Consider the following 20,722-nt stretch of genomic DNA (forward strand, 5'->3'; position numbering starts at 1 on the left):
AGGGTTTGTTTCTCTTTCCACAGATGCTGTTAGACCTGCTGAGTTTTTCCAGCATTTTCTGATTTTGTTTCAGATTTCCAGCATCCATAGTATTTTGCTTTTATCTTCAGACTATTAACCTGGGCCACTGGATTACTTGTGCAGTGACATTACCACTACTTCAGCACTTCCTCCAATTACTGCCCCATCAGTCCACTCTTGATCATCAAGAAAATGATGGAAGATGTTGTTTACAGTGCTTTCAAGCAGCACTTACACAGCAATAACATGCTCATCAATGCTCAATTTAGTTCTGCCAGAGCCACTCGGTTCCTGACTTCATTACAGCCTTGCTCCAAATTTGGACAAAATAATTGAATTCAAGAGGTCACATGAGAGTGACCGTCCTTGACATCAAGGTAACTTTTCACCGAGTTTTGCATCAATATTGCCCAAATATTTTCTTATTGCAACCAGTGTGTCCTAAATGGCTTCAGGCCATCCTTTGAACACTACTTCCTGTAGCCCTTGAAAGTTGCATCTCATTGTGTAGCCTGCTTGATCTGAGCAAGACCCTTGTCTGCCACATTCAATGTCTCTGCTGGGTTGATGACTTCCAGACCATGTTGCACTGTTATTTCTTGTTGAATCTGGAAGATTTCACACTCTGTACAAGCATCATCAACTTCCTTCAAAGGGAATGCAGCTCTTTACAGCATGTTGGTGATATACATCTGTTTCCCTTGCTTATACTTCATCTCCAAGTGATATCTCTGCAAGCAAAGTAACATCCTTAGCAAATGCTTTCAAGCAGATAGAAGCAGTTTGAGAAAGATGCTTTGAAGTGGCTTGTGGTCAGACTTTACCATCATTTTCTCTCTCCCAAACAGATACTAGTCGAAATGCTCACAAGCAAAGACAAGAGCCAGGCAGTGTTCCTTGATCTGTGTGTAGCACTGAGTTTGTACTAAAGCCCTGGATGCAAATGCAACTGGTTGTCCTTGCTGCATAAACTTTGTTCCAAGCCGTTTCATTGGCATCACACTGGAGGGTGACTTCACTGTTGACAGCACAGTACTTCAACACCGGCATTGTCGTCACTAATTGTTTGATGAGAGTGAAAGCTGCTTCTTGTCCTGTGTCCCAAAACCACTGAACATATTTTACAGTGAGGCTGCATAGAAGTTAACACTCTGATGACAAATTGGGCAAGAACTTGGCTAGGCAGTTCAGAAACCCTACCAATTATTGAACTACCTTCACATCTGTTTGTTGCTGCATCTCTGCTGCCTTTCCAGGATTTGGTTGAAGTTCTTTACCTGTCAGTTGTGTGAGGTCTTTGCTCCTATGTACTTGACTTCAGTCATCTTCAGTTGCAGTTTTTTCTTGTTCAGCTTCAGGTTCACCCTGCAGACTCTCTCTTTAGCAATCTCACTAGATTCTGATCATGGACTGCGATGGGCTCTTCCATCATGCCTCCACATCCTTAGACTAGCAGATCATCCACGATTGCCTCCACTCCTGGAAGGTCATTAAATAACTCATGCTGGCTCCATTGATACTCTCTGGAGCAGGAGAAATGCTAAACGGCATGTGTAACCATCTGTACCTCCCAAATGGCATCTGGAATGTAGTCTGAAAACTGCTGCTTTCATTCAACTTCACTGGCCAGAATCCATCCTCCACATCTAGAGTAATAAAGACCTTTGCCCTGGCAAGTTGTGGCAGCATTTCTTCAATTGTTGGCTTGGGATAGTGAGATCTCTCCTAAGCTTTATTGAGGTCCTTTGGATTTATGCACACTCTCAGCTTCCCAGGATTTGTTCATCGCTATTGCTGATGCCAATCCAATCTGTTGGAGTTGTCACCATCTTAATTACTCCCATCTTTTCAAGCTCCTCTATCTTGTGCAATAGAGCTAAGACCTCGCATTATATCAACATGGCTACTTACTAATTTTTTTTTTAAAGACTGGACAAAGACTTTAAAAAGGCTGAAGCTATGTCTGCCTGTAACCTTGAACAAAAGGAACTTTCTGGCAGTGACCTTCGGACAATAGGAGCTACTGTAGCAGTGTTGAAGAAATTTGCCCCTCTTTATCTCTGAAGAGATGCTAACAATTCTGCCAAGTGCAGAGATTGAATTCAAAGGGAATTATACAAAGGCCATCCACATTTCATAAGCCAGGCCTGACCAACAGAAACTACCAGCCTGCTAGGACAAAGGACCCTGCAACCTCCTTTGAAAGTCTTAATCATTGGGACATTAACAATCTCAAGAATCCAGACAAAAGAATATACACCCTTTATCAAAGCCAAAGTGGACAGGTGGGAGTCATGTCACATGATTCACCACCCCCACCTCCTCCTGCCTGTAACACTTGTCTTTCAGGCTGGACTTGAGGGCAGTTGGAACTCTCTTCAAAAGATGTTGAGTTGGTCTCACACGGTCATCTATTTCAAGATGATATTCATCAGGAAGACACCCACGACCCATGTAAACATCTTTGTAATTTGTCAGGATCTGTTCAGTAGTCAATAGCTTGATGTTGTGTGAAACACTATAAATCTCTTCTGGTACATGGAGGATTACCAGTCCAAGTTTCTGACTTGGTTCAGCTGAGATGAGGGCATTTTGTTTAGTGTCCACTATCCGGAACTGCAATCTTCTTTCTTCCCAATGTAGCTTTTTCTCTTGGGCTGAGCATTGTTGTATTATAGAGGCTCAACTTTATCTTCAACAGCTTCATTTTTGGGTCACCATCTGGCAAATTCATATGTAACACTGGTGTCTATCTGGTACTTCACATTAACTTGATGCTTTCCTCCTGCAGCTATCATTCCAATAATCATAAACCATTTCTTACATTGAGACTTGATGGTGCCAACCTGTTCTGGGATATAGAGTGATTCATCAGAATCATCATCCAACATCTCTCCCACAGCCGTTTTTATAGGCTTGTTTCTCTTTGCAGCAAAACACTTGCATGCAAAGTGGTTCAGCATCTTGCAGTTAGAGCACTGCTTTCTGCATGCTGGACATACATCCTTTTCTTTTGTGTAGTGTTCTCTGTGGTATTTACATCCAGTACTCTGGCCTTGATCTTTCTGCAGTACCTTCTGTATATTGTCCTTCCTTTTCTTCCTTGACTTATGCTTGGAAGACCTCTCAGCATAGTGCAAAGCCTTGTCAGTTGATGAAGCTTCTTTACTTGTCAGCAGACATCATCTCACAGACGTGTTCCTTAGACAATCCTATATCTGATAAGATCATCCTCAGGTTCCCAAACTCACAAGATTCAGCTAGTACAGTCACACACCAATCAATATTCTCCCTCTTTTCCTGAGTTCCAGTGTTAAACACATAGCGTTCATAAATAACACTAATAGATGGTTCAAAGCATGTCTTCAAGGCCACCAAGTGTGGCTTTTCTGCTCCTTAGTGAGGTCCAGGGTACAATATAACTTGTAGCACTCTTTCACCAGCACTAATAATAAAGTTGCCACTCTTATTTGTTCAGGTTTCTTGTTTAACTCTGTAGCAATCTCATTATTCTGCCATTGAGACTGGTACAATTTCCAATCAAATCTCACATCTCCCTTCATCTCCATTGGAACAGGTACCGGAATATTCAAAGCCATAATGACTTATCTAGTAGTCGATGTCCTGTGCCAGTTGAAAACTGAATTTTTCATTATTCTTTGCTGTTTTTCGCCGCTATCAAAATCAACTCAGTTCCCAGCTACACACTTCTGACACCATGGGCGTGATTTTGAGGTCGTCAGGCAGCCTGGGAGTGGTCGGGAAACGATCTGCCGCCGCCCGCAATTGGGCCCTGACCGTAATTTCATATTGGTGGGCCAAGTAAGGCCTGCCCAGCGTGAAACGCAGCTTTGCACTGACCAGGAAGAGCTGAGTGGGAGCAGGGATCTGTCGGCCGCCGGGTCCAATGGCGAACCGGCGGCCGGTTTAAAAGCAGCCCAGGCAGCCCCTGGAAGGCTGCCATGGAAGGATGTCTCCTGTACTTTCGCTATGGAGTCAAGTGTGGCTGGACACAGCAGGCGGAGGGCAGGCCGGGTGGGCACTCAGCTCCCCGCTTTTCTGATGAGTGCTTCGCTGTCCTCCTGGAGGAGGTGACTGCCAGGAGCGACACCCTTGTCCCCAGGGATGGGAGGAGGAGGCAGCTATGGTGAGCAGCCATGATGTGGTACGGTGTGCCTTTGTCCTGTGCTGGAAGTGCTTCATTGACCTGCTGCACTCAGGAAGGGTGAGTACCGTGTTGGCATGGGTCAGTGTGCAGAAGTGTTAAGGTGTGGCCATCCCCCCGCGGACCTCAGGGGTGCTAGAGTCTGGGTGCCAACTGTCAATGACGTCAGAGCTGGCCAAGTAGATGACCCCTGGCTGTTCGGACTGAGTGGCTTGCGGCTCGAGACCCAAAACTTGATGTGCCCTGCCAGGTACTCCTCATCTGGGGTTGGCAAGGCTGCAATGGTGCTGCAGGCACAGAGTGGACTAATCAATGCTCCTCTGTTATTTCAGGAGAAGACAGCCCACAACTATATTGATAGGTCACTAGCCTTCTAACCCTTTCCAGATGTGAGCAAGACGCCCTGGAGCTCGAGAGCCGGCATGCACCCCATGCAACCGGGTGTGGAGAGGCGGGGTGCCAGATGAAGGTAAGAGTGCAGTACATAGAGGTGAGGCTTTCGGTTTGTGCAACCATTCTAGTATTGTCTCTTCATTGATGTGAGCCTCGAACCTGGAGACCACATTAATCATTGGAAGATGACGGCACCGTGTTGCAGACCTCCGTGGTCTCAGCAGGGTGCCTAGCATGCACAGTGACAGTATGATGACTTTAACTAATGACATGTCCTTGTTCTCCCTTTTAGGTTCACCAGCAGGCTTGCACTCTACAGACACAATCCTTCCTGAGAGCAGTAGATCAATGAAGCGCTTCCAGCACAGGACCTAGGCGCGCCATGCCACATCATGGCCGCTCACCATAGCTGCCACCTCCTCCCATGCCCCCTTGGTGAGGTGCGGTGGCCTCCTCCTCCCATCCCTGGGGACAAGGGTGTCCCTCCTGGCAGCCACCTCCTGATACCAGGGGACTACAAAGCTTCCGTTGAACCTGTGTCACACCCGCTCTCTAACGCAGGCACCAGCACAGATACCAGCACCTCGGTGGGCATTAGATCAATGGCTAGTATCTTGGTGCACATTGGTGAGGGCAATTCACACTCACTTAAGATGCAGGCTGAGGCAGAGAGTAGCCAGGGGCACCGCCAGTCGGAGGACTGCTGGGGACCTGGACGATGGTCAGTTGAAGGCTGATGACGAGACTCTGGAGTCATCCATTAGGCAGTAGCTGCTGGATGTCCAGTGCGATGTGTGGGAGAATGTTGTGGAGATCCATGAGGGTATGCATGCCATGGTCTCCGTGATGGAGGAGTCCATGCGGAGCATCAGCACTGCGTTGACCATCATAGCTGAGCACACTGCCTCCTCCATTGAGAGAGTGGTGACTGTCATGGAGAGGCAGCTCCAGAGACAGAATGAGGGGTTCCTAGGGCTGTGCTTGGACTTGCAAGCCCTCACACAGGCAATGACCTCAGGTGGTCAGTGCCAGTGTGGGAGATGGATGAGGCACCCAGTATCCCAGCTAGTGCCTTTCCATCAATGGTGAGCAGGGAGTTCCAGGGCAACCTTATGTTGGCACACGAGCAGCCTATCGTCTCTGCGAGCTCCTCTCAGAGCACTCTGGATGATGGCGGCAGCTCCTCCACCCCTCTGCCAGTGACCATGGCATCTGATGAGGCTGCAGCAACTGGGGAGATGCCATCCATGGCACTGGCCGCTCCCTCCCAGGCGGGGCCAGCACAGGCTCCACTGGCCAGAGGATGACCGCCAAGGTCATCAAGGCCAACAAGACAGCGGAGTCAGTAGGCTGTCTCCAATGCCAGTGCCAGCAAGGTGGGAGCACCAATACGTAGCACTTGCAAACGTAAGTCAAGTGCACCATGAGCACAAGAGGGACAGGTCACGGGTGATTTTATGTTCATTTATGTTTACTTTAAGTATATTGGCCTGAGGTTGAAGATCCAGAACATTTATGTAAATATTATTGAACTGTCAAAATGAGATAAATTGTGCTTTTGTCATCATGGTCTGAGTGTGCTTCAACTTTTTATTTCATTGGTGCAGGGAATGCCAGTATGTAATGCTGAACATAGGAGTGGCTCTGAACTTTATTGCACAGGCACTAAGTGTTCTTTGTGTTCAAATGAAAGGGTCCTTTCAGACATCAGGGATTGCGGCAGCAGCCCTGGCATGTGGCTGAAGCTGAACTTTGGTAGCCTAGCTGAAGGAATGTTGGATCAAGGCATCCCTGGTGTCCCTGCCTCCCTCCAGGTTACCGAGGTCTGGCAACATGTCCTCAGCATTCTCCTCACTATGCTCAACTTCGGACACACCGCTGGGCTCATCACCTGTGGCCTGTGCAGCTGCGTCAAGATCCTCTTCCTCCAGTGGGTCCCCCCTTGCCAGTGCCAGACTGTGGAGAGCGCAGCATGCAACCACTATCAGTGACATCTGCTCTGGGGGGTATTGTAGTGCTCCCCCTGAATGAACCAGGCATCGGAAGGGCATCTTGAGAAGACCTATGGTCTTCACTACCACCGCCCTTGTGGAGGCATGACTCATATTGTAACGCTTCTCAGCCTCTGTACTTGGGTGACGGAGAGGCGTCATGAGCCACTTCTTCAACGGATAGCCTTTGTCACCCAGCAGCCATCCATCCAGTCTGGTTGGGACACTGAAAAGCCTCGGCACCTGGGACTGTCTGAACATGTAAGCATCATGGGAGCTGCCAGGGTACCTTGCGCAGATTTGCAGAATCTGCATCCTGTGGTCATACACTATCTGCACGTTCATGGAATGGAATCCCTTCCTGTTGATGAAGGCACTGGGCTTACCCATTGACGCCTTGATGGCCACATGTGTGCAGTCGATTGCACCCTGGACAGGGTGATTCCGGCAATCACTGCAAAGCCTCTGGCTCGCTCAGCCTGGCTGGCCTTATCTGCATAGCAAAGAATAAAGGTCAGGACATGCCTGAACAGAGCTTCTGTCACCAGCCTGGTGCAACTGTGGACAGCTGATTGGGAGACTCCACACAGATCCCTCACTGAGCACAGGAAAGAATCGGAGGCATAGAAGTTGAGGGCCACTGTGACCTTCAGAGGCACTGGCATGGGGTGTCCACCCACACAGTTGGAGCTGATCTCAGTCCCAATCATCTGGTAAATGGAGGTCATGGTGTCCCTTGAGAGGTGGAGTTTCCTTTAGCATTGCGTCTCAGACATATTGAGGTAGCTGCATCGCTGTCTGTAAACCCTGGCAGCAGGATAGTGGTGTCTTCTGCGGCCCCTTCCACCTTGGACTTCCTGCTGGCCCTGTGCCCCTTGTGCCTACGCCTCTACTTCCACAGGCCCCTCCACTGGAAGCTGCATAGGGACACCTGGCCTCCTCTCCCTCCTGCCCCTCTCATCATCCTCAAAGGAGGTGCCTCCAGTAGAGACCACAATCCTCATTACCAGGGTAATGGAAGGCTGTCTGATACCTGGAAGGGTCCACATGTTCTGAATCTTCCGGGGGCCTTGCAGACACCAATAAGTCCTGAAATGAAGCCTGGAAATGCTAAGAATGAAGCTCCAAACAGAGATGAGGCTTCCAAGTACCAATAAGCAACCAGCAGCAAACTATCTCCAAGACTTCTCACTACTCACACTGGCAATGCTGCTGACTCTTTTTATCCTGCCTGTGGATGAGGTTTTTGAAAATGCTAACTGGCTGCCTGCCCGTTTTGCCCATGTGACGAGCACAAAATCGCACGGGCAAGGAAAAATCACTGTCAGTTGGACTGTCAAGGGCCTTAAGTGGCCTCTTAATAAATGGCACGCGTGTCTCCAGCACCTGTGCGCGCCCGCCGACCGAAATATTGCACGAGTGTGTGATGATGTTGGGACGCTCACCCGAGGACATATCATGACATCAGAAGTTACATGAGCCTGGCATGTGACAGTGTACAAAGGTATTTATCCAAGCAGGCCCTTCAAGCCCTTCCTGCCGCAGTAACTCCAGTAAAGCACTTCCTACACTGGATCCAGGAATGGGTCCCAATGGTCCTATATGCCTTCTTGGTGATAGCAACAGGGTATTCCTCCCATTACTGGGGAAGATCATCTCTTTATGACTCCTTACTGCACCCAGCAATACATCAATGATGCATTGTAAACCCAAAGTGCCACCCCTGATTGTCCTAAGTCTATGTTTAAAGGTACCCATCTCATTGCACAAACTCTTAACTCCTCCAAAACTAATCTTTTAATTGGTCTCTTAAATTGTCAAGGGGAGATTGCGCCATGCAGGTGTGCACCATGGCCACTGTCATGCTTTGTAGACACTATCCAATTGACTCCTCCTGTGTTTGTGGCCATTGATTGAGAACATACCTGAGCTCCATTGTGATGCCTCCAATTTCCCGTTAGCCTGCTGGCACCCTACTTCAAAGCATACAAATGAATAATGGCCACTTGACTAACGTACCAGAGGATCGAGTGCTGCAGAACTATACATAAGAACATGATAAATGGAAGCAAGATTAGGTCATTTAGCCCTTTGAGCCTGCTCAATTAGATCATGGCTGATTTCTACATCACTTGCATTTTCCTGCCTTATCCCGATATCCTTTGATTCCATTAGCATCCAAAATCTATTGATCTCTGTCTTAAATACATTCAATGGCTAATCATCCAATCCCTCTGGGTAGAGAATTCCAAAGGTTTACAACCTGTTGATTGAAGAGGTTTCTCCTCATCTTAGTCCTAAATGGTTGACTCCTTATTCTGAGAATGTGACCCCTAGTTCTATGTAGCAACTGCTTTCAGGAGAGAGAGAATGGAAAAACTGGACAGGATAACTCAGTTAAAAGGTATCCTTCCCTAGAAAGAAAAGGCTATTCATCATTTTGTTGTTCAGTGTCCACCCTAGAACTGTTAAACCTCTAAAGAAACGAGAGAGCAATTCTAAGACATATGTGATTAATCTCACTACTACAAAAAGAATTGATACTGTTAATATGAGGATATTCTAGAGAAGTGGTGTTGGCTTAATTCTGACAGTGTGCCTCTCATGAAGCCCTGTTGTACTGTCACTTGAAATTGTTTCAGAATGATTTGCATGCACACAGTTTCATGCATGATTTGGGGATTGGCGGATGTGAGTCTCATTATTTCAACATTCCTCATCATTGTTAGGAACTGTGAAATTATTTTCAGTCATCTGTAAATGTTGGCACCTGTAGCCTGTGTGCATGTACATGTGTCTGTGTGCATGCAGGAGAAAAAGTAGTATCTATAAGCATGTGAATGTAATTACATTTAAATTAAATTGTTTTACTTCTGTTCCATTGAGAAATTAGGGTGCTCATTTGATACATTAGTTATTGAAACTGTGAGAAACATGGGGACATGTAAAAATTTCAAATGTCCAAATGTGGGTTCCTATTAGAGTGATGAACCATGTAGGAGGAAATATCAACTCTTATCAAAGAAGGAGCAGGAGAGAAGTTAAAATCGAGAGGCTGTATTTCCTACTCCATGTCCATCATTTTTTTTTTATTTTAACACCACTGGTTTTGTGGTAGATGAGGCTGCCACTAAAGTCGATCTCCAGGCCACACCCACTATTGCTGCCCAACAGGCACTTTCTGCCAAAACAGGCTGACCAACTTCCTTCAAATGAAATTTAGCAATCAAAATCAGTTGGATCTCCGACATGGATAAGTGTGAGGTTATCCATTTTGGTCAGAAGAATAAAAAGGTGACTTATTATTTAAATGGAGAGAAACTTCAGAATGCTTCAGTTTAGAGGGATCTGAGTGTCCTCGTGCATGAATCACTGAAAGCTAGTATGCAGATATAGCAGGTAATAAGGAAGGCAAATGGAATTTTGGCATTTATTGCTAAAGGAATAGAGTATAAAAATAGGGAAGTTTTGTTGCAACTGTACAAGGCATTGGTGAGACCGCACCTGGATAAGTATGCACAGTTTTGGTCCCCTTACTTGAGGAAGGATGTAATTGCATTGGAGGCAGTTCAGAGGAGGTTCACTAGATTAATTCCAGATATGCGGGGCTTGTCTAATGAGGAGAGATTGAGCAGGTTAGGTCTATACTCGCTAGAGTTTAGAAGGATGAAAGGAGACCTAATTGAGGTATATAAGATGTTAAAGGGGATAAACAAAGTAGATGTGGAGCGGATGTTGCCCCTTGTAGGGCATTCTCGAATGAGAAGCCATAGTTTTAGGCTAAGGGATGGTAGATTTAAATCAGAGGTGCGGAGGAATTACTTTTCTCAAAGGGTGGTGAATCTGTGGAATTCACCACCTCAGAGTGCAGTGGATGCTGGGACACTGAATAAATTTAAGCAGGAGATAGACAGATTTTTAATTAGTAACGGGTTGAAAAGTTATGGAGAGAGGGCGGGAAATTGGAGTTGAGGCCGAAATGAGATCAGCCATGATCATATTGAATGGTGGGGCAGGCTTGAGGGGCTGAATTGCCTATTCCTGGTCCTCGTTCTTATGTTCTTATGTTCTTATGTACTGGCTAAAAGGTTCAAATCTCTTGATAACTATCAGGCTCTAGTGACATTGAGTTGGACTTCTGGGAAAGCCAAGCTGAGAAAAGAACGAGAGAGAGAGAGACAGACAGACAGACAGAAAGAGAACGTTTCTAGATGTAAGACGCCAGAGTTAAAAATAAATCAGATCCAGGAGAGTCTGATCCAAGGTGGTCACACATAGGATGCTAGCGATGCCTGTGTTGAACTGGGAGTTTACAACCATAGGACAGTTGGACGAGCTTTGAAGGAACAACCTTGCCGGAAGTAAACGGAAGGCCCAGGTAATCTTAACCCTTATACAAATCTTTGAAACAGTACTCAGCCCAAGTGGTTCATCTTCCAATTTCTGCTAAGTGCCTATCTCATTTGAGTTTTTTACAGGTGTAAGCCAAATGCTTGTAGAAGGAAATTTGAGTAAAGAAATTTGGTTTAGAGTATAAGTACTTGTGTTCGTGGTATTTTTAATATCTTTAGCGTAACTGACTAATTAAGATAGAATGTACTTATTTGTATTCATGTTCTTTGATTTTTGCATAGTAATTTTTTTCATTTTAAACAATGATCCTTCATTCATTCATTTTTTTAGTAAATACCTAGGTTTCCACATTTCCTAAAAAAAAAGTTACTGTTCTTTACCGAGCTTATAACAGATGCAATACCAGATGTTAAATGATAATTAGGCATTCCCGTTGAGAACAGGCATTCCTAACAATCCTGCAATGTTGTGCATTCATTGCCCAATATTGCCCTTCCCCACTATATTCCCATGTCTTTTTTTAATATCAAGGCCTTGCAATTGTTTTATATTCGGTTTTGAATGTGGGTGAAGCTGGCATGATCACTCTTATTGCCCAACTGTAGTTCCCCTGAGACGATAGTGGCAGGCCTTCTTATTGAACCACATTGGCACTGTTTCATGAACAGGAAGGTTTAGCCACTGTGAGAAATTATGATCATTCATGCATTGCAGCACTATATTACCCGAACATTGAAAACACATGACATTCCAAAAGCTGACCGGGCTTTTATTAACAACACAGCATGGTGAGAGATGCCTCTGTTTTCAATGAATCTGATAAGCAGATGATGTGTGTCAAGTTTTCTTGACACTAAAATCATGTTTTGTGCTGATTGCAAGGATGGAAAGCAAACTGCCTTGCACTACCGCACTTGTTCACTATTAGATAAGCAGCCTGAGGTGCTACAAAGCTGAGTGATGACATGTGAGTGCATGGTTCTAAATAGGAAGAAATCTGAGAAGATTTTACAAGCATTTAATTAACATTAAAAAAAGGGTGTCATGATCCTGGCTGATATTACTACTGGACAGGCCAAATCCCAGGGAGGAACCCGGCTTGGTAGATCCTAACTTTTAATTTTGTTTAGAAACATGGTGAGTGGCTACTGAGCAGAGTCACAGGAGTCAGTTGACAAGCTTTTAACAAAAGGATAAAACATTTATTAAACCAGAAAAGATGAACTATATTACAATACTCCTTCACCCACAACTATACCTTCACAGATGTATACAGATTTGTAAGGATAACACAAGTTACAAAATCTATCTTATATACTAATGTTCACAGTAAGTACATAGTCCATGTAAACCAATAGGCGACCTATGGTCAGACACACCACAAGTGACAGATGCCACCCCAAACAGATACTACGGATCTCTCATCAGCTCCCCCCAGTCGCATATTACACCGTGAGCCAACCAGTCTCACTGAAATCCATCTTTCACATGAGGGTTTCCAATCACCACTCTTGAAGAGCTCACTTTATAATCTTCCCCCAGATAACACCTTCCCTCAGACACATTCCACAAGGGTCCACATCCAGGGTTTCAAACTCTCTTTCTGATGTTCCTCTCCCCTGGGTCACCACATGCAGTCAAGCTTTCTTCCATGCTCCCTCACTCATTGACTCAGTCATGTCAACAGAACACCATTGCTTCACATGCCCATAGTAAAAAGTTACAGGCCTTCAGCTGTCTCTTTGGAGCTTCCGGCTTCTCCTTACTTTCACTTCCACAGCACAGGACCTTTGCCAGATTCCTGTCCTTTGACTAGACTGTCCTCTTAGGCCCTTTCCTGTTCCACTCCCCTGAATTTGGGGATTTTTTTTCTTTAGTTTCTTTGGGGAAACCCGCTTCCTCTGCAGTTCCCTCTCCTGTCCAGTTTCCCCTGGCTTCAACTTCAGTTTGGGACTCGCTATCTATCCCTCTGCTAGGCTGTTTCTGCTGGCAACTGGTTCTAACTGAACTCAAACTGCTTTCCTTAAGTTTTCACTGGGTGTGTGTGTGTGTGTGTGTGCGTGTGCGTGTGTGTGTGTGGGGGGGGGGGAGGGGGCTCCCTCTCGGGACCCCTTTTTCTTTCTCTAGCCTGTTGGCTTTAACTCTCCTTCAAAAGTTGTAAAAATCTCATTAAAAACGCAGGTACACAAACAGAGTTTTAGATCTGCTATCTCCACTCAAAAATTAAACTTGATCCCAGGTCTCACCTTTTAACCCACAAATAGAAAAAATATAAATTGAACTTAAACTTAAAAATATACCTTTTCCTTACTCACCAAAACACACGTATAACTTACTTAAACTATCCTTATTTCCTAACAAGGGAGAACTTGATAGAGAGTGTGACATTTGAAGAAGTGCCTTTTATGCAGATTTGCATGACAGTTTAACAACAAATATCCCACAGTCACAGGTGATAGTCTACAACTGGCAGCCTGAATATCTCAATTTTGAATTTCTCCAATGTTTTTCTGTCTTGAATCTGTGTTACACACCTTGAAGATTTCCAGAGTTATTCTATTGGAAAATGTAACATAAAAGCTATACAGTTGTGCTTGGGAGCAACATTGGTATTGCCTTCCTGAGCTGCAACTGCTCCTTTTATTGAAAGAATCCAGTAGACAAACACATTTTCATATTTTTGCCTTTGGCAGCCATATTAAATAATTTTGGAGCAGGACAATGGCTTAATTCCAATATTCTGATCTTATTTGTAGAAATTCAGGCAAATGTCGACCATGTTAGAGTTGCCAAGGCTCCAGTTTCACTGCAGCTATGGCCCAATATACATTCTACTTTTCTTCTGTCTCCATTTGATTCTTCGGATTATGTCAAAAAACACAAGTTTGCAACTGGTGTGTGGACTGTTTAGATGCTTACTGCCTGAAAATATGAACACTATCTTCACAAAGTCTTCCTCTCTCCATGTTCCAAGCTCTCTTTTTCCTTATTTAGGCTGTCCTCCAGATTTTCACTCCCTGCCCCAGGTTCTCTCTCTCTCTCTCTCTCTCTTTCAGCCTCAGGTGCTCCCTTAGCTCCAGGTTCTCTCTCTCTCTCTACCTCTCTCAGCTCCAAGTTCCTTTTCTCTCTCTCTTTCTCTCTCTCTCTCTCTGACTCTCTCTCAGCTCCAGGTTCTCTCTCTCGCTCCCTCTCTCAGCACCAAGTTCCTTCTCTCTCTCTCTCTAACTCTCTCTCAGCTCCAGGTTCTCTCTCTCCCTCTCTCCCTCTCTCCCTCTCTCAGCACCAAGTTCCTTCTCTCTCTCTCTCTCTGACTCTCTCTCAACTCCAGGTTCTCTCTCTCTCTTTCTCCCCTCCAAGTTCTCTCTCCCTCTCTCACCTCCAGGTTCTACCCTACCTGAAAAGTTACCCAATGCACTCAAAGCTATCCAGCATGCTCAAACCTATATCCAGCATGCTCAAAGCTATCCAGTGTGCTCAAACCTATATCCAACAGGTGAAAGAGAGGGGAGGAGATTGGAGAGTGAAAGGGGAGGAAGAGGGGGCTAGGGGAAGAGGGTGGTGGGGGAAGGGAATAAAAGGGGGGTGGGGAGAGGGGGATGGGAATACGAGGGAGAGGGGAATGGAATAATAGGGGGGTGGGGGGGACAGGAATAAGATGGGGTGAGGGGAGCAGGGAGGGAGTGGAGAGAGAGAGAGGAGGGAAAGAGTGGAGGGGAGAGAGCAAGAGGTGGTGGGGAGGGATGAAGAGAACTGCTGCAACATGGGGGGTAAGGAATGGGGCTTTTTTCTGGTTTGGATTTTTATACTTATCAAGGTAAATAAAAAGGGCTGGAAGACCTTCCTGCTGGAATTTTCCGATCCTGCCGCTGCCATAAAATCTCGCTCTCCATTTCAGACACCAAGGCAAGGATTTCTCCCACAGGCTTCAGGATCCTGACCACAGTGTTAAATAGGGGTCAGAAACCTGCACTGTGGGGAAAGAGGTTCGTGATTTTCCCTGAATCTTTAAAACCCATTTAACCTCTTTGACCAAGCTTATGGTCATATGGCCTAGTACTGCCTTAACTTTGGCTCACCCCACCTGAAAAGTTTGACTTTTGAAAGTTTGGCGGGGTGGGGGTGGAAGAAAATTACCTGGGTGGGGTGAGGCTGTTAGGGGAGAAAATTGCTCCGGAGGGCAGTGTTGATGGGAGTGAACAGCTGTCCGAGGAAGGTTGGGTGGGGGCAGTGGGGGAGCACAGCATGGGGGGAGCACAGCATGGGGGGAGCACAGCATGGGGGGGACGGTGGGGCGGCAGGGTTATGTTGCACAAGTTATAGGCTACACACAAAACATAAAAGTACCTCATCAAAACAAAGCCTGCTTTTTCTAAAATTAGCTCAGTTTTATGACGTTTGAAGGAATGGAAGTTCAGAAATATGGAAAATAAACTCTATAATCGTTTGGTGTTCGAATGCTTAAGAGATATTGCTAATCGCAAATGTTTGGGTGCTGTGGTTTGGGGTAATTGATGACATTGATGTCAGTTACGGTACTTATAATGTTAAATGATAGTGAAATGATTGGTTTTGAGTACAATTGATGTCAAATGAGTGCAAAGGAACGTTGTTGAATGCAAATGATGTCAAATTTCTCTCTCTCGCTCCCTCTCTCACTGCAGGTTCGCTCTCAGATCCAGATACTCTTTCTTTCTCTCAGCTCCAGGTTCTCACTCTTTCTCTCTCAGCTTCACATACTCTCTTTTTTCTCTCTCTCTCTCTCTCAGCTCCACCTCTCTCGCTCTACTCCAGGTTCTCTCTCTCTGTTCTAGATTCTCTCTCCCTGTAGACTCTCCTTCTCTGCCTATTCGGTTTTCTTTCTTTCTCTGCTCCAGATTTTCTCTCCCCCGCCCTCTCTCCCAATGCTCAACACCATTCTCCAGTCTCGTTGTCTTCCTGAACCCCCCTCCACTCTCATTTTATCTTGCTCTGCTGCTCTTTATTTCCCTGTTCTACATTCACTCTCTATCCCTGTTCCAGGCACTCCCTCTCCCTGCTGTAAATTTATGCCTTCTCCCTGCTCCAAACTCACTGCCTTTCCCTATTTCAGGCTCTCCTTCTCCCTGTTCCAGGGTCTCCCTTTCTCTCCATTTCTGTTTACCATTTACTTAACACCCAGAATTTAAAAGGAAGAAAAGAAAGTCCACTAGGAAGAATTTTGTGGATAGTATGTGGCCAACTAAAAGCAGTGGAGGCACAGAAATATTCATGAAATTCCCATTATTCATGTCCCAGCTGGATGTAATCTAACACTGGATTCATTTGACGATTGTTATTAATTTTGTAAGTGGCTCTCCAGTTGTTCAGAATCTGGTCACGAGACTCTGAATTCATGGGTTTCAGATTCCTCAGATAAACATCCCAAATTTAGGTGATGTACACTGTGCTCTGGATGCTCATTTAGTTGGAATTTGTGCCGCCTATGTGTCAGTAGAATAAGTCAGGTGTGTCATAGATGTACCTCACTTCCGAGAAATTAAATTGCTGCAATTAAATTAATCATCAGTCCTTCGGTGCATCAGCACAGATCAATTCAATTGAGCACCCAATGCTGCCTGTAGAAACCTGACCCATCGGCTACACTATTGGAATATAGAGGTGTGCTAGCCATGTTTTCTGTACATTAAAGCCATTATTTTCTGATGTGCATGGTTATTAGGCCTGACTCCCCATTGACATCTCTGCATTAAAAAATCACCCGAGAGGCCACACTGCTTTGTGAGAAAAATAATTGAACTGGGGTTGCAGTAATTAACTTTCTGATCCTTTCATTGGTTAGACTGACTTACTGTAGCATAACACTTATACAACGCAAACTTCTGATGTATGTGAATGATACTATAGTCAAAGAAACAATTAGGCATACTGTTGGTAAAATGGTTGAGAAGGAGAAACTAAAGGAACATGTTGCAAAGTACAAGTCGCTATACATTGAAGAGAAAATTACTCAGCTCAGCTGTCCATGAATTCAGCCTGAATGAGAAAAATGAGCAATTGGCAGAAACAGAAAAGAAATCCAGAGTAGAAAGAAATAAAAATAAACAGCTCCAGGATGTCCCAAATTGTTTCACACCCAGTAAAGTAGTTTAGAATTGCAGTTATTGTTGTAACGTTGAGCAATGTAGCAGCCAATTTGCACACAGCAAGATCCCACAAACAGCAATACTGTAAATTACCAGAAAATTTATTTTAATAATATTGGTTGAATGATAAATATTGACCAGCCCATCAGGTGAACTCCCCTGCTAGTGATCAAATGGTATTGTGGGGTTTTTTGTATATGTCTGAGAGAGCAAAAAGGGCTTTGGTTTAACAGCTTACCCAAAAGAGAGTGGGTGGTATTTAATGGAGATGACTGGGCTCTCACCCGCTGGAGAACTGACAATAGCCCCATGTTGCCTCTTTTCAGGAAGGCTCGTCAAATTAAGAGTCAATCAGGATCAAGGACCCTGCATGCGGAAGCCCTGCCTGCCAGGAACTGCCAGCCAATCAAAGGCTAACAACTCGTTATTAATTGGCAGCACCACCAGGGAGGTGGTGGTTCCTAATGGTGCTAGACTCACCAGAGCCTGGGAGTGCAGTGGGACCCAGGCACAGGTGAGTGATGGTGGGAGGATGTTGCAGGATGGGATTCCCCAGGGAAGGGAGTGTGCAGCAAAGCCAGGAGAGTGACTCTCAGCAGCACTCCCCCTTCCTGTTGCTGGGTCCCTCAATCAGCTGCGGCGAGTTGCCCACCTGCCCCGGGTGAATATCAGCGGCAGCGTGATGAGGCCCCTAAGTGGGAATTAATTAGTGGTGTGACAGAGAGGCTGCCCACGGACCACTACTACCACCTGATTGAATGCTCCCCGCCACCAAACTCACCTCGGGGGAGGACATTAAATTCTTCCCACTTTCTCCAACAGTACAACACTCTCTCAATATTGCATTGATAGCCTCAAAACCTGGAGTGGGGCTTGAACACATGGCTTTCTGACCCAATGGCAAAGATGTTGTCACTGAGCTCAAGTATTGTGGTTGGAATTTTGTCTGTTTAGAAATTGAGGGCACAAAGATGGGATCCACTTAGAAGCTAAGAATGAGGTGAAGGAATAAGTGGAAAAACTGCCTTTGTGGCGACAACTGAGACTTTGCAGGCAAACTACACAACAAAAATGAATTCAAGGTAAGCCAATAGTGAATTGACTGTTCTGTGAAGCATATGGGGGCTTTGCATTACATTGCTATTTAACAATCAGCCAATACTTTTTGGTGGCTAATCAATGTAGGTGGTGCAGCATCATAAGGCTACGGGAAAATTGGGCAATTATCTATTAGGCCAAATTATGCAATTGAAACACCAGTATGCAACACAGTGAATAAAAATTGAAACCGCTCCACTATTTCCATTTCATTGAAAGGAAATTTTAAAAACAGAGCATTAATTAATGCTGACAGGTATGGCAGATGGCAGAAAAGTGCCCCTGTTTCAAAAGCTGAACTTAAAAGACAGTCTATCTAAGGATGAAATTCCACCTGACATATGCATATAGTCCCAGAAAAGAGGTGGCCAACTCGGGGACTTAATGTATAAACGTGTGGAATCAAAGGCCAGATGTTTACTCTGTAAACATGGTCTATTAATGAGGTATTTCTCCTGTGATCATTTAAAATTAGCTGTTAGTGGCTCATTTGTCAAAGTAACACTGATTTGGCCACAATACCAGGAGGGATGCCCATCCAAATGCAAGTCATGCACATGACTGTAAACAAACCATTCAAGCATGCTTTGTGAAGCGAATATCACAATTGGGTTTACAAGGGCAATGAAATCGACACCAGCAGGCTGTCCGGAGAATCTTGGACTGATTTAGTGGTGCAGTGAAGACTGGGCATATGGTGACAGATCAAACTGGACTGAACTGTTTCAGAATTTTAAAAATCCTCCATCTTGAGCAAAATGCCTATTTCTGATTAAAATAATTATCTACTGAACACTTCGGAAAGTGTAAGATATCTTTTCTTTCTAGAAGGTGCTAAAACAAATGGTTGCTGAAAAACAATATTTTTGTTCACTCACTAACACAGTAACCCCAGTTGCAAAGGACCGATTGCATTGTTTGTTTTGCTGTCCTTTGTCATTGTTAGTTGTATAGTTCCTGTTACATAATTTGTAATCAAGTCTATATTTGTGTTTTCTAGGAATCTTTCGGGGGGAAAGGTTCAAGTTGGGTTTGAGGCCTATAAATAGAAGTAATTTATATGGACATCAGTTAGATAAAACTCGCCTCACAGGGCAGCAATCTAATCTCAGGGTTCATTTAACATTGTAAATCATTTCTGCTTTCCTGGCAGCCACCTCCTTCAGGAGGACGGTGAGGCACTCATCCGAGAGACAGGGGCCAAGTGCCCAGCCAACCTCACCTCCTGCCTGGTGTCTACACCTGCGTTTGCAGCCATGCCCTTACAGCAACTCCGACGCGGGATCCTCCCTGGGGCTGCCTGCGCCTTTTTCGAACCAGCCACAGGTTCACCATTAGGCTGAGTAGCCGACAGGCCCCCACCCCCACAAGTCCCTTCTTGAACATCCTGCAGCCGGCTTTCACGCTCAGTGGGCCTTAATTGGTCCACCAGCGTGAAATCGCTGTAGCAGCCCGATCGGGGACGGTGGTCTGCCCTTTTCTGCCAGTGGGAGCAGTTATGATGCCATGGGGTGGCCTCGGTGGGGGTGAGTGGGAGTGGCCGTGAAACATACACATACAGTCCCTGAAAAGAGGTGACCAACTAGGGGATTTAATGTATGAATGTGTGGAATCACCCTTATCCGCAGAGATGGGAGGACAAGGCCACCGCACCTCACAAAGAGGGCATGGGTGGCAGCCTGGGTGAGCAGCCACGATGTGATGCATCCCACCTGGGTGCAGTGCTGCAAGTTGTTTAATGTGAGTGTCTGTGCTCAAGAAGGGTAAGCACCGTGTTAGCATGGGTCAGTGTATTGATTTGTTAAGGGCTGGCCGTCCCTCTGTGGAGCTCAGGGGTGTTAGAGCCTGAGTGCCAACTGTCAATGACACGAGAACTGGCCAAGGGGGTGAGCCCTGGCTGCTTGCACTGAGTGTGTTGCGACTCGAGGGCCATGACTCGGATGTGCCCTGTGAAGTGCCCCTCAGGTGGGGTTAGCCAGGCTGCAATGGCGCTGCAGGTAGAGATTGGACTAATCAATGCTCCTCTGTCCTTTCAGGAGAAGACATCCCATAACAACAGTGAGAGGTCGCGGACTGGTGGAGGATCCCCACACCTCCTCATCCTCCAGTTGTGAGCAGGACTCCTTGGAGCTTGAGAGGTGCCATGCACCTCGGTCAACCTGCCGCGGAGAGGCAGGGATGTCAGACGAAGATAAGAGGGCAGTGCACTGAGCTGAGAGTTTCGGATGGTCCAAACAATCTTGCATAGCCTCATCATTGATGGGAGCCACCAGAGTGGATCTGCCATTGATCATTGAAAGATGATGGTACCATGATGCAGATCTCCATTGTCTCACCAGTGTGCCTGGCATGCAGAGTGACAGTGTGATGACTTTAACTAATGACATGTTCTTGTTTTCCCTTAGACCTGCTACTAAGCAGCTAACCTCAGGGTCTCAAGGAGCTACCCCTAACACTGGAGGACCACCAAGATCCAGGAGCACCTATGTCCATGTGTGAGATGGATGAGGCACCCAGTATCCAATCTAACTGCCTATCCATCAATGGCGAGCAGAGAGGTCCACAGCGACCTCACGTTG

Source organism: Cetorhinus maximus, chromosome 1 (assembly GCF_964194155.1).
Source record: "Cetorhinus maximus chromosome 1, sCetMax3.hap1.1, whole genome shotgun sequence".
Lineage (NCBI taxonomy): Eukaryota > Metazoa > Chordata > Chondrichthyes > Lamniformes > Cetorhinidae > Cetorhinus > Cetorhinus maximus.